This window comes from Perissodus microlepis, chromosome 3 (assembly GCF_051167445.1).
Source record: "Perissodus microlepis isolate ML-2025 ecotype Zambia chromosome 3, ASM5116744v1, whole genome shotgun sequence".
Classification (NCBI taxonomy): Eukaryota; Metazoa; Chordata; class Actinopteri; order Cichliformes; family Cichlidae; genus Perissodus; species Perissodus microlepis.
The window spans coordinates 24,750,363-24,774,474 of record NC_140463.1 but is presented as its reverse complement, the minus strand read 5'-3'; the positions used below and the strand labels follow the sequence as shown (position 1 = coordinate 24,774,474).

Sequence of the window (24,112 nt, the reverse complement as noted above, 5' to 3'; positions counted from 1 at the left end):
CACATGGCTACAAACACACACGCACACCTGCAGTCGGCGAGTATGCCAGCACCCATAATTGAGATTGATTTTTTGTGAAGCAGGGACACTCACAAGCTCAAACAGAGATACACACACAGGTGAAGCACACAAGGGCCTGCCCTGACAGCCTCCATTACCCCACGACATGCATCTCCCTGAACTTGCTTCCTTGTGCCGCTCCCAATCTGAAACACTGTATAGGGCTTTGGAGTTGACGTCACGCTGCAGTGCATTGTGGGATCGCGGCGCCATGTCAGTAGGCCAGAAAGCAAAACAAGCGCACAGTGTTGGAGTGTTGGAATCGGGACTGCCAGAACCATGCTCAAAATCAGCGCAAAAGACAAAGGGCTGTATCGCGACCGATTGCGCCCAGACGACAAGAGATGGTACGTTGAAAAAATTGCGTGCATCGGTAATGTGGACCCGTATGAAATAAGGAAGTGGAGTGGAAACCCAGACGACCACTGTGACCTCGTTGTGTGGACACAGAGAGACCTTGCTGTGATACGCATCTTCCCTGATGTGGATTTCTGGGAACTGCGTTTAAAGCAAGCACAAGACTTCTTTCTTAAAGTGTGCCTTCCTGAACTTGTTGGGAAATACTTCTCCAAACAACGTGCTGCTCTAAATAGCCTGTAATGTTTCATTTTGTGGTTCAAGATTGATGCCAGCTGTGTGTTGCCATGTGAATAGTTTGCATTTCATTTTTATGTACTTGCTAAGTACATGTGAACAGATCAAGAATAAAAAACAAACAAACAAATATACTATTCTTTTCTGTTTTATTGAAACTACTTCACACAAAGTACAATTATTTACAATGAACTACACATGCAACACAACAGCTTTATGAATATTCAACAAGAGCAAGTTTCATTTTGCACTGGTTTGACAACCACACTGGGGCACATATTCACCAAAACACAGCAAACCTTAACAATCTTATCAAGCAGTGTTGTGTCTTCACCCTCACATGATATGAGTAATCGGATTGGCATTGTAGTGTGTAGCATTTTGAACTTGTTGCGCAAACTACCTATTACTCGCTCAACATGAATTCTCAGGTGGGCAATTGCTCTCGTTTGTTCAACGTCCCTTGCATCAAGTTGACAGTAGCCTTTTGTGAAAGCTGGAATCTTGACCTCCGCACACATCATTCCTACAGCATCTCTGATGTCAAAGCCTCTGTCAGCCAATACTACGTCCCCTGGTAACAGCTTTTGAAGAATGCCACATCTCTCTGTGATGTGTTTATCTGATGCACGCCCCCCCCATCCCCTGGAAATGAAAGAAATAGCTCCATGGGGTGTAATCCCGATGAGGTACTTATGGTGAGTGTACCCTTATAATGAGAGTATGTTTGTGCACGTGCCTTTAAATTAGATGGTCTTTCTGTTCGAATCTCAAAACAGTCAACAATGATGGCTACTCGTTTTCCAAAAGTTTCTGTAAACTGTGAAGGCATTGTGGCCTGCAGACAGTGCCTCTCAGGCCAGTGAACCAGTGCTCCTAAGCGGGCATACAAAACATCAATGGTATTGGCGAAGATAGAAGACAGTGTTTTGTGGGACACATCGAATAGATGACAAAGATGCTGGACTGGAAGATCTCAGACGCATTAGTGTGAGTAAGAGCATTAGGAAACCTGTCAGTTTCTTCGATATTGGCAGGAAATCTTTGACAGTGTTGAAGACGGACATTACAGTTTTTTATAATTGGTTTGGTACTATTTTCATAACTAAAGTGTGCATTTTCAAATCTTTCAGGACAAAACTCACATTTGATCACATTTGTAACACCACTAGTCATTCTTTCAAATCTGATGTCATGATTTCATTGTATTTGCACATATTTTCATTCCACATGATCATTGTGATATATTCTGAGAACATTTGCTTTAATCACCCAAACAAAACAGTAAGATCTTTTTTCAACTTAGTACTTTTACCAATCATTTCATTCAGGAGCAAATAATACAAGGTAAGCGTTTCAAATTGTCCTTGGTGATGAATGAGTGTAACTGAACTGTAAAACTTTACATAGCAAATATTACACTTATGTTCAGGCATAACAAAAAAATATATATACACACACACACACACACACACACACACACACACACACACACACACACACACACACACACACACTACTGAAACTTTAGCGCTCACACACACACACTACTGAAACTTTAGCGCTCACACACACACACACACACACACACACACACACACACACACACACACACACTACTGAAACTTTAGCGCTCACACACACACACACACACAGACACACACTACTTAAACTTTAGCGCTCACACACACACACACACACACACACACTACTGAAACTTTAGCGCTCACACACTCACACACTACTGAAACTTTAGCGCTCACACACACACACTCTGGCTGATTGGGACCCACACCCAGTTTCACACCTTGGCTCAGGCGATTAGAGGATCATCAGGGGGTCCTTTTGTCCCTCTGTGGGGGGATACTCCCACTAGGTTTATATCTGGGACTCTCCACCATTTGACCTTAGAACTGAAGAAGCTTCTCGGATGAGAGGTGAAACGTCTTCAAGTAACTTAAAGAAGTCCAGACGCTTTTCTTTGCAAGCTCCTTTGATCACAATGGATGTCTTCGTTGTTCAGGCACCGTGGGAAAAATCTCCTGGCATGACGAATCCAGGCTTGACATTGCTCAGCAGTTATATCACCACAAGCTTCACACATGGCTTGAAGAAGGGAGACATGCTCATGGGGATGTCGATCATACACCTTCCACCTCCATGTAGAGAAGAATTCCTCAATTGGGTTGAGGAAAGGGGAATATGGTGGAAGACAGAGTGTCATGAAGCGAGGATGTGTTTGAAACCATTCCTGAACCAGCTGTGCATGGTGGAAGCTGACATTGTCCCACACAACAACATAGACAATGTCTTCTCCCTGACAGGCCTGCTCCAGTTCATTTAAAAAAAACTATCAGGTGTTCAGTGTTGTATGACCCTAGAACTGGTCTACAGCCTACCACACCATCTTCAGATATAGCTGCACCCATTGAGATGTTTCCTCCACGTTGTCCAGGGACTTGGATGGTAGCCCTTTGTCCAATAAGGTTACGTCCTCTGCGTCTTGTTTTTGCCAGATTGAAACCGGCCTCATCAACAAAAATATACTTGTGATGATTCACAGCAGCGTCCAGCTCCATCACCCTCTAAAATGATAATTTAGTTAGTTTTTTTTTTTTTACAACTAATAGTTGTCAGTACTGTTACAGTAATTGCATGCCAGTTTAGTGTTGTACCTGAATATATTCTGAACGCAGTTGTTTCACCCGGACATTGTTCCTCTCAAAAGGAACCAAGTAAATTTATTTCATGGAAACCTGGTGCTTCTTCAAAAGCCGGGCAATCGTTGGAAGGCTAATTGATGGCACATTGGCAAAGGTGTCATTGTTGTTCTCAATAGCCTGTTTGATTTCAGACAGCCGTATGTCATTCCTTGCCCTGACCATTTCCACCACAGCCAACTCCTGCTGGTCAGTCAAAACACGAGGGCGACCACCACCAGGTTGTCTCCTGTTAATTCTGAGGACAATCATATACTGTCAATATTGAAGTATTACAAATTACATTACTGTAAACTGACAATTACATGTTGTTCATCTATACAATAGAGTACTATATTTTAGAAGTGAAGTTGCTATAGCAGACATACCGATTTTCTTGGCGAAAAGTTCTGATGATAGAGCTGACAGTTGACCTTTGTAAATTAGGCTGTACCAACCTGGCAGCCTCAGCCATGGTAAAGCCTCTGTTAACCACATGGTCAACAATGATGGCCCGGACTTCATTAGAGATGATGGTGTGTTGTCTTCTGCCTACATTTCTCTGAAGACCACCTCTCTGTCGAGGAGCACCACCACCTCGTCGATGAAGGTTTCCTCTCCCTACGAGTCTATCCTGCTCCATATTTGAACAGTGCAAAGTCTCAAACACAGTTCTACTTATATGGTAACTAATCGTGATCATCAGGGGGAAACAATTAGCAATTAGTATTTCTAGATTGAAAGCTCTTGCAGCAATGTGTAACTTACAAATGACCAGACAACAATCAGTCAAGTTGAAAATCCATGGACATAATGAAGGATTCATTGATTAAACATTAAGATCAGTTGAATTAAATGATAGACAAATGTATTAAACTGAATACAGTTTTTTTACAGACGCTAGGACACATTTCTCAATACTTAGGTCACTTTTGCAAAACTCCTCACACAGTGAGCACAACAGAAGTCTATGTGGGCTAAACTGAGGATCAGTTATCATTGTTTTGGCACAAAATGCATTCAGTGACTACATCTCTCAAATTTCATGAATTATTTTCTCACTCAGACACAACAACTGCCAAAAATCTTTGTACGTACAGGACATTTTGCATGTACTTACATACTGTTTTCAAAACTGTTAAACTTATGGTCAAAACAATAACATAATGCAAAACTGAATAAGACAGCAAAATTCAACAGCAATATTTTATTGAAACATATTTTAAATCTAAAAATGCAGTTTAACCAGCCACAGCTGATTCTCATTGTAGATGAACATCTACACTGGTGTTACTCCTTCAATTTCATTTCAAAAGGAGACAACTGCCGAATAGGTTTGTTTTGTGACGTAAACATGGACCCAGCCAGAAATGGAGAAGTGGCTGAAAGAGGAAGAAGAGTGGCTGGGAGGGGGCGAGGAATACGTATGCGTGGTGGAAGAAGAATAAGAGGAAGATCAAGAGCTGTAGTCTCAGATGAGATCAGAGCTACTGTAATTGATCATGTAGTAAATCATGGTCACTCAATGAGAGAGGCTGGTCAGAGAGTGCAGCCAAATCTGCAACGCTCTACAGTGGCATCTATTGTTAGAGTTTTCCGGCAAGCCAACAGGTAACTTGTATTCTGCAAGGGCATTTGCACATTTCAGAAGTAAATAAGCTTTTGTGTAATTGTTGTTGCATTTCTGCTTAGGACTCAACAGTTACCTCACACAGGAGGTAGAGGACGGATGTTCACTGATGTGCAGGAAACTGCCATTGTTGATATGGTCATCAGAAACAATGGGATAAAACTCACTGAAATTAGACACAGAGTCTTGGCAGACAACGTTACTTTCGCAAATATTCACAGTGTAAGCATAACAACAATTTCTAGAGTCCTGAAAAAACATCAGGTCAGGATGAAACAGTTGTACACTGTGCCTTTGAGAGGAACTCTGAACATATCAAGCAACTCAGGAACCAGTATGTCCAGGTAAGATCACAATAAAATACAGATCTGTTTTTGAACAAAACCAAACACACACAAAGACAATTTTTACAAATTTACTACTGTAATAGCTTATGTTGCCTTGTGGATTTATGTTAGAGAGTCATGGAGATTGAAGGCAGGCAAACACACCACATTTTCATCTTTGTGGATGAGGCAGGTTTCGACTTGGCCAAAGCACGGCGACGAGGGAGGAATGTGATTGGGAAGAGAGCCACAGTGAATGTCCCGGGCCAGAGGGGTGCCAACATCACAATGTGCGCAGCAATATCCACTGATGGACTGCTGTTACACAGACCACTAATTGGGCCATACAACACTGAACGGCTCCTTGCGTTCCTGCATGATCTCTATGGAAGGGTTGTGCTAGGTGAGGAAAGGGATGCGGAGAGAAGGAATCAGCCAACATTTATAACTGTATGGGACAATGTGGCATTTCATCACTCTCGTGCAGTCACCGAGTGGTTTGCAGCCGATCCCAGAATGGAGTCTCTTTTCCTCCCACCTTACTCTCCATTCCTCAACCCCATAGAGGAATTCTTTTCCTCATGGCGGTGGAAGGTTTACGACCATCATCCACATAATCAAATGTCCCTCCTGGATGCAATGAATGCTGGATGCCTGGAGATATCAGCAGAAGATTGCCAGGGATGGATCAGGCATGCCAGAAGTTTCTTTCCTAGGTGTATTGCCCTAGATGACATAAGATGTGATGTGGATGAGAACCTGTGGCCAAATAGAGAAGACCGAGTAGATTAGCATTACTATTGTATGTGTATCAGTGGATGGTGTGTATACAAATTCTTGTATTTTGGGGTTACTTAGTACAAAAACATAAAAATACATAAGCAAATATTAACGAATTCTGCATGATGTCTGATTCATTCCAGTAACATATATTGAAATTATAAACAGAGATGTGTCCTTGTTTTACACAAGAAAACACTGTGTAATGCTACATGTTGTTAGTGTTTTTTAGGTCATTGTTTTGTGGGTGACAAAGTGTGTTTGTCGACTGTCAACCTTTGCTAGTGTTCTGGAAGAATGAGTTTATTTGAGACCTGAATAAAGTGTTTTGGTAGTTGTAGTGCATTTTGAATGTGAAATGAACTGCTTTGCCAAGCTGAAGGTCAGTTAGGAGAATTGTGTGAAGAGTTTTGCAAAAGTGACCTAAGTATTGAGAAATGTGTCCTAGCGGCTGTAAAAAACTGTAATAAGAGATGCAAATCAAAAATTTGATAGTGATAACATTATGAAAGGCAGTAACTGTGAACAAAACATTTATTTAGATGAAACACTTATTTTGTGTAGTGAAAGGGATATTTTGTCATTATGTGTATTGTACTGACACAATTGAAAATATGCTGAAATGTTTGAAAAACGTGCACTTTTGATGATCTGTTGTGATATAAGTACTAAGAGTTTTGAAAATGTACCAATTGCTTGTGAAAACTGCGCCAAACCAATAAAAAAAACTGTAATATACTGAAACAACATGGAAACAGAGCAGCTGCGAGAGAATTCAGCATTACTGAATCAATGGTACGGAAGTGGAGAAAGCAAGAAGAATGAGTTGAGTAAAGTTTGACTTATCTGTTTTATTTCGCTTAACGCCTAGAGTCCCAGAGAGCAGCCATTTGGCTTTTCTACCTTTTAAAACCCGCCTTCCAGCCAAATGGCTGGTAGGCTTTTAGCTAGGCTAGGCTTTAGCTTCAGTATGTGTATGTAAATTAGGTTGTTACTTGAGAATTCTGGAGGGGAGTGGGGGTGTGTGAATGATTGCTGATTTCTAACTGCCAACTGCCTCTTTGTTTGTCTGGGGGGGAGCTGCTAAAAGCGGTGAACTTCCTTGTGTGTTTGTCTTGATGCATTCTCAATCATCCAGGAAAATAAATCTCCAAAAGTCAAGAGACTGTTCTTTTCTTGCCTTCTTCCCAGCTACATGAGAGTGAGCCAACTCTCTTGCAAGCTCCACCAGGAAGTCCACCCGTCTTTCCTTCGTCCCGGTGCATGCTTGATACAGCACATGTGCATTCAGTGCTGCCATGTCAATCATGTTATAGAACACGGCAACTGGCCAGTGCCGTGTTCCTCTGCGGACAGTGTACTCCCGCATCATCTGGTCCATCACATCCACGCCACACTTTGTGGTGTTGTAAAGGGTGACAGTGTTTGGCTTCCTTTTGGTGGTGTTATCAGTCTGAACCACGCTCTGCACGCTGCTAAGAATATAGACTGTGCCTTATAATCCGGTCCACCTTATGTATGAAAACAGACCCGTTTATCGATAGTGCGCCTTGTAATCCTGTGCGCCTTATGGTCCGAAAAAGATGGTACATAGGGACTAAAGAATTTAATGTGATAAAGTTGTGTTGTTACTGTGTGACAATAAAGTTTTGCCATTTCCCTTATTAAAAAGAAAAACAATCAGAAAAAAGCAGTTTATTTAAATCTGGCTCATTTCCCTTTTAACGTTGTCTCCACTGGCTGTGCTTCAATGCTGATACTTTGAACTTATAAAGTTAGCTTATGAAGGGGAGAGCAGTGAGTCATGGTTTATGAGATGAATCATCATCAATTTGGTAAATCGGAACACATTTTAAAAGCATCTAAATCATTGTAAGTTTGACTTTCCACAATAATGAGTTGACATGATAAAACACACCTTCCAGCTCTTCATGTATTTTGTATATGGTTTTTTGCAGACCTGGAATGTTAATGTGCTTTGGGTCAACTTCTGTTGTTTAAATGTACTACATAAAAACAACAGTCCTAACAGTCAACATAAAAAGGTTATTATATTCAAACATAATATATTTATAGTTCATATTTGGATTTTTTCAACATTTACAATACAATCATTTATTTAACACAATTCAGTGGGCTGAATATCTGAATATTTGAATGTGGTCTGTAAGTAATGAGTCTGTTAAAATAACAGTTATGATGACAATTAACACTTTACATTAACTAACACTGAAGAGTTGACATCAGTCATGACTTAAACTTTCAGACCTAGCAGGTAATTCTTTGATAGTCTAAAACAGAGCTTCCCAAAGTGTGGGGCCCGCCCCATAGGGGGGCGCAGAGCCGTTGCAGGGGGGGCGCGGTATGAAAAGGGAAAAAAAAAACAACACTTGGACACTGCTAGCACGGGGCGCCCACACAAACGCAAAGCAGGAGATGAAGCATAGCTGAATATGTTCCCAAACAAACTTCATTCTAAGACAAAGAATAGAAAATATATTGAAGCATATCTTCCCTTTGGTTTCACCTGCACAAGTGCCAAGGTAGGTCTCCTCAGCAGAATTGGTTTTCCCTTGGTCGGGAACACACGTCGGGCTCTTCAAATCACGGACAAACAGTATCCCACAGTTGTTTATGTTTTTAAACCCATTTTGCACAGAGAGGCATTTTTTGAAAAATGTATTGATAGCAATGTTGAATATTACAGGGAGTGCAGAATTATTAGGCAAGTTGTATTTTTGAGGAATAATTTTATTATTGAACAACAACCATGTTCTCAATGAACCCAAAAAACTCATTAATATCAAAGCTGAATGTTTTTGGAAGTAGTTTTTAGTTTGTTTTTAGTTTTAGCTAATTTAGGGGGATATCTGTGTGTGCAGGTGACTATTACTGTGCATAATTATTAGGCAACTTAACAAAAAACAAATATATACCCATTTCAATGATTTATTTTTACCAGTGAAACCAATATAACATCTCCACATTCACAAATATACATTTCTGACATTCAAAAACAAAACAAAAACAAATCAGCGACCAATATAGCCACCTTTCTTTGCAAGGACACTCAAAAGCCTGCCATCCATGGATTCTGTCAGTGTTTTGATCTGTTCACCATCAACATTGCGTGCAGCAGCAACCACAGCCTCCCAGACACTGTTCAGAGAGGTGTACTGTTTTCCCTCCTTGTAAATCTCACATTTGATGATGGACCACAGGTTCTCAATGGGGTTCAGATCAGGTGAACAAGGAGGCCATGTCATTAGTTTTTCTTCTTTTATACCCTTTCTTGCCAGCCACGCTGTGGAGTACTTGGACGCGTGTGATGGAGCATTGTCCTGTATGAAAATCATGTTTTTCTTGAAGGATGCAGACTTCTTCCTGTACCACTGCTTGAAGAAGGTGTCTTCCAGAAACTGGCAGTAGGACTGGGAGTTGAGCTTGACTCCATCCTCAACCCGAAAAGGCCCCACAAGCTCATCTTTGATGATACCAGCCCAAACCAGTACTCCACCTCCACCTTGCTGGCGTCTGAGTCGGACTGGAGCTCTCTGCCCTTTACCAATCCAGCCACGGGCCCATCAAGACTCACTCTCATTTCATCAGTCCATAAAACCTTAGAAAAATCAGTCTTGAGATATTTCTTGGCCCAGTCTTGACGTTTCAGCTTGTGTGTCTTGTTCAGTGGTGGTCGTCTTTCAGCCTTTCTTACCTTGGCCATGTCTCTGAGTATTGCACACCTTGTGCTTTTGGGCACTCCAGTGATGTTGCAGCTCTGAAATATGGCCAAACTGGTGGCAAGTGGCATCTTGGCAGCTGCACGCTTGACTTTTCTCAGTTCATGGGCAGTTATTTTGCGCCTTGGTTTTTCCACACGCTTCTTGCGACCCTGTTGACTATTTTGAATGAAACGCTTGATTGTTCGATGATCACGCTTCAGAAGCTTTGCAATTTTGAGACTGCTGCATCCCTCTGCAAGATATCTCACTATTTTTGACTTTTCTGAGCCTGTCAAGTCCTTCTTTTGACCCATTTTGCCAAAGGAAAGGACGTTGCTTAATAATTATGCACACCTGATATAGGGTGTTGATGTCATTAGACCACACCCCTTCTCATTACAGAGATGCACATCACCTAATATGCTTAATTGGTAGTAGGCTTTCGAGCCTATACAGCTTGGAGTGAGACAACATGCATGAAGAGGATGATGTGGACAAAATACTCATTTGCCTAATAATTCTGCACTCCCTGTATTACACAGGAAAAAAAACAACAACAACTGCACGTAAAATAATTACACTGTAACGCCTCTGCCTTTCTAAATGGAGGGACAGTAACTGCATGTGTATATTTAAGCGTCTAAAACCTGCAGATAGTCAGATTAACAGTATTTTGTCTCTATCTGCCATTCTGCTATTCATCTCATGTAAACAATAACATGGCGCACAGCATGACGAGAAAAAATAAATTTTTCTTGTAAAACAAAGGGGGGCCTCGCAAAAAAAGTTTGGGAACCGCTGGTCTAAAAGGACCGTGATGATGGGCTCTGTCTCTGTGCTGGGGGTCTGGGTCTATTTAGGGGGCGGGGTCTAAATGACAGGAGTGGCATGTGCATAGGCACGTCTCCTTTCTAAAGAATGGGAGCAATCCACTAACTTGGATGAAATATTAATCTAGCACTAGTCTCGATACATTACCAGTACCAGTGTTGGTATCAGTACTGGTAAAATACTTTGGTATTTGGATTGATCCGTCCACCCTTTCAGATTTGTAGTGATTATATTGATTTTTCAATGGAGTCACAAAGCTTTCCCTGTCAATCTATATCAGTTATTCAAAGTGGAATAATTAAAAAATACAAACCCTGATACAGACACTGAAATGAGCCTTTTCCAAATAAGATCAAATTCTTTGTACTCGTACTTTGTACCCTTAATTTGAAGTAGATGTATTTGGATGTAAGAAAGTTTCTGGCTGAGGTCAGTATTTCTCACATAAATATAATACTTCAGTGATGAATTTATCTGTCATGGTCCTGGGTCGGATCGACCCAGCATTTTGAGTTCCTTATGTTTTGGTTCATTTTTGAATGATGGATTGTTCTTTATGTTTCTCTGGTGCTTTGTTGATTTTTATTATGAATCTGTGTTTCAGTTATTCTGGTATGTTTCTGCATTATGATTAAGGTTCGGGTTGTATTTGGTTATTATTGCCGGTTCAGTTCAGCGTCTTGTCTGTCTCACTCTGTCGAGTCCGTGTCCTAGTAAAGTGTGTGTCTTGTTTCCTGTTTTACTCTGAAGGTTAATGTTCCTGTCTTATGTCAGTGTTTCTAGCTTTGTTCCCCCCGTCTCATTAGGTCTTATTCCTCCCAGCTGTGTTCCCCTTCTGTCTCTAAATCTTTGATGACTTCCTCAGTGTATTTAAGCCCAGTGTTTCTTCGTGTCAGTGTCACGTTGTACCCTCACGTTATCTGTGTGTTCCATCTGCCTGCCTGCCTAGTTTAGTTTTGTATTCTCGGTTTAATTTAGTTTCTGTTCCGCTGAGGCAACTGTTTGCACCCAGTTTTTTTATCTCCCTGTATTTAAAGACGAGGTCATGCCAAAATTCCTTGCCAAATTGTCATTGCATTTGTCATAGTAATCAGGCTCTCTGGGGTTTGTTTCAGTCCCTAATGAAATTGAAACCTTTGCTAGCATCATTTCTTTCCTTGCCTCTTAATAACTTCCAAGTTGGCTTAAGCGAGAAATAGTTGGCTATAATAAATGATGGTCAAAGTGAGGCTTTGCCAAACACTGAAACATCTGATGAAGTTGTGTTGGATTGTGTCAAGACTTTGAAGTGCTCTTAAGACCAGCTTCATGGTGGCACCTAGTGGCCACTTTTGGTATCATCACATCTGGATAAAGCGATTCTGTGAAACTGCAACATAAATGAGTGTTGCACAGTTCTTAACAAGACTAATTATCATTCCAGACTATCAGTAATGTCTCCACAACAGGTGCTTTGGAGGAATTGCCAAACAATAAAACAAGAAAGACTGCTTTCTTGTCACAGCTTGCTTTCTTTAACAGTTTCTGTGCTTCGGCAAATATTATTTTACCCCTGCTGAGTTAATATATGTGAGGTCATTTCAGTTGCTCAGTAATTCAGTGCAAAAAACAGCATATATTAATATATACATATTGATATACCTTCTTTTTGTCAAATTGATTGCTGCTGGCTTAGTAGTCAGGCTAAATGTAGACCAATAGGTTTTGTGGAAGATTTTCTGTATGTCTTTATGGTCATTTATGATGTCAACGTGATCTGACCTCGATCCAACCAAGTTTGAGCTAAAACACCTCCCGTAGCCACGTTTGTTTTCTATTCAGGGATCCAGCAAGGTACTATAGATTTGCAAAGGTCTGTACAGGCTAGCACCGCACACTATTCCTCAGTGCAGGTCTGGACAAAACTAATCTGTTTTCTCCTTTCTGGAAAAAGATGGTTCCAGTGCAGGGAATAGACACTCACCTGAGATTCTCTCTGCTCCAGACTCTCGCCCTGTTAATCTTAATTCCTGTAAAATAATCCTTTTTGAATCTTTTTGGTAGACCCCCCTTTGTTTTACAAGAAAAATGCCCCCCGCACACGCACAAACACATCCTCCAACCACACACACCCATATTTTGCTCCATTGCGGTTTATTTCACACCTCAAACATTTAGTAAACAATTAAGCAAATACAAGTAACCTGCAATAAATTACAGGTAGTAATAAAATAAACTACTAACTCTTTTACGCTACGTCCGCACCTACACGGGTATTTTTGAAAACGCAGCTGTTTCGTCCGCACGTAAACGGCGTTTTGAATCACCGAAAACGGAGACTTTTTAAAAATCCTTTTTTTCCGTTTACGTGTGGACGAGGAATACAGAGTTTGTCACGCAAAGTCAAAGGTATGTGCCTTTTTTCACGTCACGCTGTGCGCCACGTTATTGTTTACATGAGATAAATTGCAGAATGGCAGATAGTCAGATTAACAGAAACAGTATTTTGTCTCTATCTTCAGGTTTTACATGCTTACATATACACACGCAGTTACTGTCCCTCCATTTAGAAAGGCAGAGGCGTCACGGTGTAATTATTTTACGTGTAGTTGTTGTTGTTTTTTTCCTGCGTAATAATATTCAACATTGCTATCAATACATTTTTCCAAAAATGCCTCTCTGTGCAAAATGGGTTTAAAAACATAAACAACTGTGGGATACTGTTAGTCTGTGATTTGAACCGGGGGAACAAATCGTGGCAGGATCAGCCTGATATTATTTGTATCCCGCTGTAACTTTACTGTATAAAGAGCTAACATCTCCAAAATGTCAGGAGTAATTAGTCATTACAACAAGTGTTTGTGAACTAAAAATCAAGAATGTGGGATACTGTTTGTCCGTGATTTGAACAGCCCAGCGCTGCTCCCGATGAAGGGAAAACCAATTCTGCAGGGGAGACCTACCTCGGCACTTGTGCAGGTGAAGCCAAAGGGAAGATATGCTTCAATATATTTTCTAGTCTTTATCTTAGAATGAAGTTTGTTTGGAAACATATTCAGCTATGTTTCATTTCCTGCTTTGCGTTTGTGTGGGCACCCCGTGCTAGCAGTGTCCAAGCATTGATGGGCTTTTTTCCCCTTTTCATACCGCGCCCTCCCCCTGCCATGGCTCTGCTACACTTTGGGAAGGTCTGCCTTAACTGGTTATGACACTAAGACCTTGAAATGATAGCCTGAGCTTCTTTTTTTTTTTTTCTTTAGACCAGGGGCACTGAATGGGAAGACCATTGTGGGTGATGGCATCAACACAGTGACAATGTGTTACCATTAGGAAAAAAAAATCTAAATTTGAGCTGCATATACCCTCATAGTTTCTATCTCACTGTCCGAATACATGTTTTTGCACTTCTGTGGATCTACTAATATGACCAACGCTAATAACAGATAACAGCCTGCGGCCTCCAACCTTTCTCCTCCCTCCTCTTCCTGCCTTCATCTGTAATCCTCCTCAGATGAGTGTGGTAAATGGGGGATAAAACAAGTTTCAAATAAAGCCATAAAAATTCAAGTCACATTTTCCCTGAGTGGCTACTGAATGTAGAGTACCACATATCGAGGCAGTTAAACAGACGCTTGCGGATCATGAGGCTATATTTGCTGTAAGCGCTGCATTATGGTCAGCCAGATTAAAATGCATGTCGCGTCTGTGGATGATTACAATCTGTGTCGCTGTGTGAAAAAAAACAACAAAAAACTCAAAAAACCTCACTGTCCTGTTGAATGTTTCTCAGATCATATTAGGGAAAAACAGAAGTGCAATGACTCCAACCTGCAGGGAGTCTAAGTGTGTGTGTGTGTGTGTGTGTGTGTGTGCGCGCATGCGCGTGCGCGCATGCATTTGTGTGTAAAGAGTGTGAGGCTACTTTTAAGAAGTGAAAATAGCAGCTTGAACAGTTTTGTTGCATGTATATATCTGCTTGTTTTGTCGATGTACAATGTTACAATAACATAGATATTACAGACTGTGCAGTGCTGTGAAAAAGCATTTGCCCGATTCTTGATTTCTTTTGTTTTTGCATATTTCTCACAACTAAATGTTTCAGCTCATCAAATACATTTTAAGTACACAAATATAACCAAAGTGAATATGAAAATCAGTATTTAAATGATGATTTAATTTATTAAGGGAGAAAAGTTCTCACAAACCTACATGACCCTGTGTGGAAAAAGTCCTAATCATAAAAGATTTATTTTCATTTCACACAGAGAAAAATCCAAGTGAACTCCAATGTCATTAAAGTCATAATCCTACGATCCTAACCCTTGGCAGCAAGAAATCTGGGTTATGGGTCTTTACATTGCTGTGGAGAAATGATGGCCCACTCTTTGCAAAATTGTTTTAATGCAGTTACATTGGAGAGTTTAACATGAATGGCACGTTTCAGGTCATGCCCATTGTTAAGCCCATGACTCTGTGTGTAGTTTTTCCAGTATAATCCAGCAGAGTGGATTTTTAATGAAATGATAGGTCAGTCAATTAAAAAAATAAGTGCTTAATGTAAATGTGAGCAGAGTCTCTGGATCATTTCTCAAGTTTTTGTTTTACTGGACATTTGTGTTTCTTTGCAAAAGAGTCACTGTGTGTCGAATGTGCAGACTGATTAGTGAAGGACAGGCGTCTGATTCGTTTTATGTATATATATTAGTGCTGTGAGCGTTAATCTCGTTAAAATGACGTTAACGCCATAACCGCATTAATGCGGCAAATGTCCATTAGCGAGTTAATGTGGATCGCCCCGCGCGAGGGCTGCACGGCATCAACGCCTTAATGAGCTAACCACACTAACGCTGACAGCACTAATATATATATATATATATTAGATAAGTTAATACAACTAGGTATAAAAAGGAAAAAAGGGGGAAAAATGTCCTTGGAAAATGTTAGAACTTAATAATGTTTGTACTGTTTGGCTCATATCTTTCCACCTTTGTTCATTAACTACAATACGCTGGATCAGTCATTATTACATGTGACGGCGACTCTCCCTCTGGTATCGCACAGCTTCTTTCTTTTCATCCTGCTCTTACTACTGTAATGAGTGCAATGTTTTTACAGTCTCAACCCTCCAGCTCTGCATTCCTTCAAAGGTCAGAACTGTCAAGACCATCTTAGTAGTCAGTGGTGCAAATCTGCAAGTAGAACTTTCATAAATTTTAGCTCTTGTGTGACATTTGCTCAGGTTTACGTTGTTCTCCAAGTATGTATGCTGATCAGAACAATTCCACTAGAAACCTCATATCTCACAAAGCTTTGCTGTTTTAAATGATTGTTTAATGTTTGACCGAGGCTTATCTTTTAATGAAAGAAATAGAACTAATTTAAGTTTCTTAGTCTGTTTCTACTTCCTTTTTACACCTTTAGTCATTCTGTATTAAATATTGTATAACATGGCTTGTCCATTTTATCTGGTTCTCCTAATGATGTCTTTGCCTGATATGCTCAAAATAGGGAAGATTTAATCTTGGTACCATTTTATAATAACATTTCATAAAGCAAACATTTATTTATCAAAAGTGGAAGTAAGAATATTTCTCACTTGAATAATGCATGTGAAAATATGCAAGCTTTGAAAGAGACATCCCGTATGACAGTCCATTCATCCATCTTCTTCTGCTTATTTGGGGCAGGGTCGTGGGGGCAGCAGCCTAAGCAGAGAAGCCCAGACCACCCAAGTAAAGGCCTCTCACCACTTGACTATGTCTAGAAATTCTGTCTATAAAAATCACAAACAGAAACGGTGACAACGGGCAGCCCTGGCGGAGTCCAACATCTACCGGAAACTAGTCTGATTTATTGCGGGCTATGTGGACCAAGGTCTTGCAAAGGCTTTGGCTAGCGAAGACAAAAAGAGCACTATGATTACTAGGCAATCTTCTAAGAGCGAGGGTTTTCAAATAACAAAGTAATCCATGGCCGTACTGATGGGTTTGACGCAATAATCCAGCGTTGACTGAAGCCCAGTCACACTGTTAAGTAGGAAGGCTCCTGATGAAGGCAATCAGCTACAGCTGGTGACGGCTGATGAGCTACAGGTGCGGCCGGCTTCAGCATGGGAACTCCTCTCGGCCTGAAACAACCACACATCCACACACGTAGACATGCAAGCAGGGAAACAGAGGACTGGGGGAGAAGCCGAGACAAAACACATAACAGCAGAACATGCTTAACACAGACCCACGGGCAGGACGACCCGAGAGGATCGCCAGAGTTATCAGGTGCCAGGGGGAGAACATTAGATCCAAACCACCAGAACTGTGTTGATTCCCTTCATGGGCCTACTCTCAGCATATTAGAAAGGCAGCAGGTTTTTTGGCCACGCCAACACAAACTTCACTAATCACCCATCCTACTAGCCTGGCTCGTCTCCCTGCTACTTCCCAAAATGAAAATCAGGTTGCAGAGTCACGATTTTGAAATGCTGGAGGAGTTCCATCACATTCACATCACAGTTTGGCGAGTGCAAATTGGTCAGAGCGGGAATTCCAGGGAGCGATTTAAAAAGAGCAATAGCACTGAAATGCTCACAGCACTTCATGAGTAGCTGACCTTGAAGGGGTTAGAGGCTAAATATTCCCTACTCCTCTGTTTTTTCTTCTCCTCTTGTAGCCTCGCGGCCCTAATCAGGGCCATTCTGTATTGAACTCTGGCTTCTCTCGTCAAACCATGCCATATACATACTGCTCCTAAATGCATAGGTTAAATGGAGCTAATTAATTATGTGTGGTCAGTAAAAATACATGCAACTCATCTTTTCCATATGGGATAATACGTTTGACAAAGTAACATCTTATTTACTTTATTCTACCCATAATTTATTGATTTCTGCAAAGTGGCAAAGGCAATAACTATCAAAGTCTGCCAGATTTTCTCATCAAAAGTACAGCACAGTCACATAGGTGCTGGTCATATCACAGATTTCAAATTCTTTCTACGTAGGCTGTGAGGCTAAAAATAAAGCCCCTTATCTCCAGAAGCAGCTCAAGACAAAAGTGAAGACTGGGAGGAGGGAAGACACAGGCTTGGGGGACCAATCAAGGCTCAGGAGGAGTTAGAGAAAAGAGTCAGGCTATTTATGTTGCATCACAAAAACAGGTGAGTCACCCTGCTCTTATCTCCCCTGGAGAGAATGGACAGAGCAATGAACAGGGAAAAATAGATGTCTGAAAGGAATACAGGGTATTTGTCTTGATCACAATAGGAATGGAGTTATTGGTTTAAACAACAGAGAGATCAGGTGTTTGTATATGCAGACAACATGTGTGCCTGTAGCTCCATGCAGCTCATGCATTACACAGAAGTTTGCCTTTAAATGCCACTGTGCCACTGTTTTAACTCAGTGTTAAAAATAGAAGGCCTAGAGGGCGTCATTTTGACCCCACTCTGCAACAATATCAGTGACTGCAAGAAGTCTTTTCTTTAAGACGTTTTTGTCTCATTTTTGTGATTATAAGTAAGATTTTTTTAAAAAGGTTTTCATATTAAGTTTTAGGGTTTTTTTAGGGTGGCACGGTGGTTAGCACTGTTGCCGCACAGCAAGAAGGTCCTGAGTTCAATTCCACCATCAGGCCAGCCGGGTCTTTCTGTGTGGAGTTTGCATGTTCTCCCCGTGTTTGCGTGGGTTCCCTCCGGGTACTCCGGCTTCCTCCCACCGTCCAAAGACATACAGCTTGTGGGGATAGGTTAGTTGGATAATCCAAATTGTCACTAGGTGTGAATGTGCGAGTGAGTGTGAATGGTTGTCTGTCTCTGTGTGTTGGCCCTGCGACAGACTGGCGACCTGTCCAGGGTGTACCCCGCCTCTCGCCCTATGACAGCTGGGATAGGCTCCAGCGCCCCCCGCGACACTGAAAAAGGATAAGCGGAAGCAAATGGATGGATGGTTTTTTTAGTCGTAGAAATGATTGAGATTATTGAAGATCATAAAGGTAAAATATATTTTAGTCCAATTTTAGAATCCATTAATAATCAAAGGACAAGCCACCAAACAACACAATACCTAACACAACTAATTCATTTGATTACTGCAGAAAAAGAACATTTATACAAATTAATTTGGGATAATAGGTGATATTAGTTGATATAAAAACAGAATAGTCAAAAACAGAGGTTTTAAAATTGATCTCACAGCTGGCTACAACAAAACAGAAACATGTTTGAAAAAATTCATTTAAATGTAAAGTAAAAGTACAAAAGGTAAAGCTTTTAATCTCATCCACATCTGAGTCCTCTTCACCAGACCTGCTGCCTCGCTCCTATATCCACCATCCTCACTGCTCCACCAGTCAGCCTCCTGGGTCTTTGCCCCTCAATCTCTGTGTTTGCTTTGTTATGTTTTTATTATTTCCTATTTTATTTTTTTCTCTTGTGTATTGTGTGCATGGTATTTAGTTTTACTTCCCCTGTCTCATTGTCTTGATTGAGGTTGATTAGTTTCAGCTGTGTCTTGTTGCCCTGGTGTTTTCCATCCACCTGAGTTCATTGTGTCTGTTTAAAGCCTCAGTTTGTCTTACTTCTCATGCTGTATCCCTCTTTTCATCTTTGGTCTGCATCTCTCCAGAGCTCTGTTCACAGTCTGCATTGTGTGTCCTTTATCCACACACTATAACACCGCTGCAGTGTGCAGGCCTGAAACCATCCCAATTCAACTGCTCTGGTTTTCTGATTAGTTCTCCACACTCTGGTTTCTCTGCTCAGTTCAGCTCAGGTTGCTCTTGTGTTGCTTCTCTCTACAGCCAGCAACCTCCCAAGTAGACTTGTAGTCAAGACCGCCTAATCCGAGACCAAGACAAGACCAAGACCAGAGAGTATCGAGACTAAGACCAAGTTGAGACGAGACCAAGACTGAGACAAAAAAAGTATTTAAACTGCAGCCAGATGCTGCTACGTTTACGGGTGTCAGGCATATTTATGTTTTTGCTTTCGCACAGCCCTCCTCACCGCTGTCTACTGTCTCACTCACTTACTGAGAGGACAGACGGATGCTCCACTTGACTGTTGTGTCTCTCACCCTCTGTTTTTCACATAATGATATTATCCTATATCCTCGCATGTGATTGGCCACAATATGGAGGGATTGGAGCATAGCTGAGCCACTGTGTGAGAGCTGAGCAGCGAAAGGAAATTAAGTGAGGGTAGAAATGACTGAAAGATTAATAGGCTCTGTTTTGAGTTTTGTTCAAAAAAGAATGACTTCATATAGGAAAAAAAAAATATCACATATGCAGGACACCTTAAACTAGTTTTTTAATTAAGCAGCAAGGCAGAACAAAGTCGGGGCTGTATCAAGACACAGGGACTAAACCCCAATTCAACCAGACCCAGAACTGATCCGGAATTAAAACAGGACTACAACAGTTCAAAATCAGGACTACTGAGGACTTAACCAAAACAGAACCAGAATCACTAAAAATCATCATAGACCTGCACTACACTTTTTAATTCTACCAAAGTCCACTATTTAGATTCAGAAAAGTTTATATAATTATTTAGCCTTGTTGTGCAAACAAGCCTGCATAACTTAATGAATATAGAATTTGAAAAGTAACAAATGGTATCTAAAAAGTTACACTAGGTACTAGATACATGTTCTGATGAGTTTTGGCAAACAACCCTTTGACTAACATGTCTGTCTCACCTGCTCTTGTTCCATCTCTGTTCTGTCCTCATTCTCCTCCCTCTCCCTCTCTGTTCCTCTCTCTCCCTCTTTGTGCTGACAATCAAGCCAAACACCAACATCATCAAATATACAGTGGAAACCAGATATTTACACACTCTTCAGCTAAAAACACAAACACTTTTTAATTGTAACATCAAATCAGACTAAATGTTTATTTTTTTAGATTGATTAATATAAAAAAACATATTTGTTAACTTTTGTATTTTGTATTCAAAATTGAGCCACACTTATGGAGCTCCACAATTCTTTTCCTGGTGTTTTGGTTGACATCTCTTGATTTTCCCATTTCAAAGAAACAGGCTCTGTGTTCTGCCTTATATGCATCCACAGGTGTGCCACCAACACTGAAAAAAATGTTTTGTTCAATTTACTCAATTTTTTTATGACAAGTGGTTGCACGAAATAAATTTGTTTGAATCCAGAAATATTTTTTAAGTACACTGAATTTAATTTAAGCGAGTAAAACCAACATATATTTTTAAGCTACTTTAACTTAACTGTTGTGGATACGACAAATATTATTAGTAATTCCAACTAAGGTTGTGTTAAGTGTACCAGAATAATTTGTTTCCTTTACACTTATGTCCCAAACTTATATTCAAATCAATCAAATTGTTAATTTCTCTCTATTTCAATTAAGTTAAGTTTACTTAAAAAATATTGCTTACCCTGATTTGTAGTTTTTAAAAACGTCAATAATGAAAACTACAAAATTCTTTCACATCATTTATTAATGCAAAATTTGTTGCAAACAGAATAAGAATCCACATCTCTAAGGGAAATTGCTGCAATTTGTATAATACAAATTACAAAACTTTTGCCTATGAACTAGTAGCTTTAAAAAGCTCTATTCAAACAAAACAGAAACAACAGACAAGAGAAATGTTAACCAATGTTTCTCTTCCTCTAAAAAAGAAAAAACTGCTTACATAAAAGAATAAAACACTGCCAGCAGTATAAAGTATCACAATTAGAAACTGATGCATCCACAAACTAACCAGTTTCAGACTTGCTGTTCTGCGATCCACATTTAGAAATTGCATCTAAATAAGGTAATTAGTAGGGGGGGGGAAAAAATCGATACTGTGTAGTATCGTGATATTTTGTTTGCTAATAATGTATCGATACAGGGACAGCAGAAATCGATATTTTGTTACAAAAAAGGTTTTTGTGCTCTGACTCCAGAGCATGTTGATCCTTTTTCTGAGCAAGAATCCTGACATTCCTTCACTGTCCAAATGTGTTTAACTTTTTTTTTGGCAGCAATAAACATGACAGTTTACTTATTTTAATTTAAGACATGTTTTATTTTAATTAAGTTTAAAACTTTTTTATTTAATGTAAAATTATATTTTGTTTTAATTTACTTTTTTTTTTTTTGTGTGTGTGTCCCGTTTGGATCTTTAGCCATCAGAATTGTTGTCTTAAGGCCAAGAAAGATGCCAAGCGGATTTATTTTACCAAGTGGATCATCATGGCCTTGCCATATTGGTCCATTTGATTGACCTTTATTACTAATTTAATTTACTTTCAAATTCTTCCGTTGCTGAAGGGGCTGCATAGTTTTCATAAATTGCATAATTCAGAATAGCTATAATTGTACCAGATGGTTGCATTCAGTTAAGTTGGACTAGACTGTAATACAAACCGTTCAGTTTGTCAACAATAAAACTGACTGAAATGAGAGAAAGACTGAGTGCGAGACTTTGATATTAGATAAAATGAATATTGATAAAGTTTACCTTTATGTACAGAATCTGAATATCGCAAAATATTTTAAAAAATTGCAATAATATTGTATCGTGCGTTAAGTATTGTGATAATATCGTATCGTGGGATGTATGGTGATTCCCACCTCTAGTAATTAGACTTAAAACTAAACTTGTGTTTTCCTTACTGCTTATTGACCACTGTCTTTCCATTCTAGTCCTTCCTTGAAGATTCTGAATGTTTTACATGTTTTCTGACCTAACATACTCGCTTCAAAACAATTAATAGTCTTTAAAGTGTTACCAGTGTGCTGCAGTGTGGTAATCATGAATGTTTTTTTTGTTTTTGTTTTTTTAAATCGGGTGAGTTAACACTGATTATACGCAGGGCAGCAGCTATAACTGAATAATTACAAAGTTGCTCTTCAAGCTATTCAAATGTACCAAACGTGAAACATTCATTATTGAAAGTTAAAATGTTCAATCAAAACATAACACAGAACGTGAGAACGAATGATGGTTGTACAAGAGTTTCACTCCTATTCACAAGAGCACCAGTCATTGGTAATTTGCATAACAGCATTCTCTTGATGTGTGGTTTTAGAAATCTTCCTATCAGTAGCAATTTTGTTCTTCAGCCCAAGGACTTTGGGGGAGAGCTTTTCACCATCCAATCCCATTAACACTTTCTAAATGAATTCATAATAGTCCTTCAATTCCTTGGGGAAGGCTAGGTTTAGTGCATAGATTACTCCAAGCATCAATGCACAAGCTTGGGCCAGAGATCCAATGTTGTCCATGACTATCTCCCCTTCAACAAATATTCCAATGTCATCATAATGTCCATTTTGTCCATCCTCCTTGTTGATGACATAAATGCCCGTGGTGTGCTTCTTCAGGTCTCTCTGGATATCATCTCCTTCAATGTCCTAAACATTTAATAAAAAGGTAAAAGAAAAAACAATTAACTCTACAATTAAATTCCAATCTAGTCGTTTGTGTGTCTATCTAAAAAGTGTGTGTGTGTGACTTGCTTACAATGACTTAAATGACTTACCAAATACTCCTGAATAAGGCTTCCGTCAAATTTGGAAAAAAGAACAATGTCTGACATTCGCAATAAGTAAATTTTATCATATGTCAGTTCAAACATAGTAAATAAAATTTATATATGAAATTTCAAAATTTAGATTGCTTGGCTGGTCACCTAAAATGGCTTATTTGACTCACCAGTGACCTGCCACTTAAGACAAAAGAAATCCAAATAGAATTTGCAATATTCAGATTTACCTCTTGCATGATCTGCAAGTGGTGGGCAAGTTTCTGCCCAGAAACACCGCCCTTCTTCTGGAAAACTGTCATCAACTGAGGTGTAATTCTGTCTAACTGTGCCGCGAAGGTCGTCTCCAGTTGAAGTGTTGTAATACACTGGAATTCAGCATTTACCTGTATCACACACACACCACACACAGAAAAAAAGAAGACTGGTGCTTAATCATTGGTATGATTATTTTGTTATTTCTTCATTAAATGCTACAATGCAATTGCCATCACTACATAAAGCATGATTAGCATATGGGTTAGTATACAGTGCATGAAGGATGTTACTACTGTTAATCAAAGAAGAAATGAATGGCATCAGTCCATTTAACGGGTTTAAAGGGTTTTAAAAAGCAGATATTTGTCTGTTTCAGGTGGTTGGCAACACATTTTCCTGTGCTCTTTGTCCACTGGTGGGAGTGTCTCACCTGTGAGGTCAGCGGGGCAGAACTCTGCCGTCAGCAACAGAGAGCAGAGAAAATTTAGAGGTGCAACTAAAAACATGCTTGCCATGTAAGCCCCAAACATCTCTGAAATTGCTCTGCAAACTTCAGAGTACTTGTACTTCAGAAGTCCTGTGGGTACCGTAAAGACTCATGTATGCACACAAACCACTTTTTTTTTTTTTGCAATCTGATCCTCTTTCTCTTGGCTGTTTCCTTCAGGGATCACCACAGTGAATGATCCACCTCCATCTAACCCTATCCTCTGCATCCTCTTAACTCA

General features: G+C 39.9%; 1 pseudogene; it reads right to left on the bottom strand.

Moving 5' to 3' along the window:
* Positions 1-878: 878 nt before the first annotated feature.
* LOC146390693 (uncharacterized) lies at positions 879-23,180 on the bottom strand (annotated as a pseudogene).
* Positions 23,181-24,112: the final 932 nt, after the last annotated feature.